Source organism: Numida meleagris, chromosome 7 (genome assembly GCF_002078875.1).
Source record: "Numida meleagris isolate 19003 breed g44 Domestic line chromosome 7, NumMel1.0, whole genome shotgun sequence".
Lineage (NCBI taxonomy): Eukaryota > Metazoa > Chordata > Aves > Galliformes > Numididae > Numida > Numida meleagris.
The window spans coordinates 25869329-25869842 of NC_034415.1; positions in this window are offsets into that span (position 1 = coordinate 25869329).

The window sequence follows — 514 nt, forward strand, 5'->3', positions numbered from 1 at the left end:
GTGGTCACCCAACCGAGGCCGTGGCCAAGGGCACGTCTCAAGGTCTCTCTCTCCTTCCCATTCCCACAGCAGAAACGTGGGTGCCAAATTTAGGCTCTCCAGCTGCCTGGAGCGAGTGGAAAGAATCCTCATGTGGGAATGATGCCCTGCCCAGGGCTGGCCCCAGCGCCCAGCCCTGCTCCCCTCCCCAGGGTTGGCACTGACCTGCCCCAAGGAGCCCGTGGCTCCCTGCAGCTGGCTGCAGCCACCTCAGGAATGCTGTTGGAAAATGATCCCCATTGAAAATCCCCTGGGTTAAACTCAATTTTAAAGCGAAGAGAAAGAGGAAAAATAATAATAATAATAATAAAGTCCTGTCGTCGTAACTGCAAATGAAAAAAAAAAAAAAAAGAGCCTTTATTGTACTTGAAGGGAAAGTGGGGGTTACCGAAATTAAAGTTTTATATTTGCATTTACAAGGCTCCTTAGGCTACTAATGTTTGCGTTTTCCTAACAAAAAGATTGTGCTGTTAAT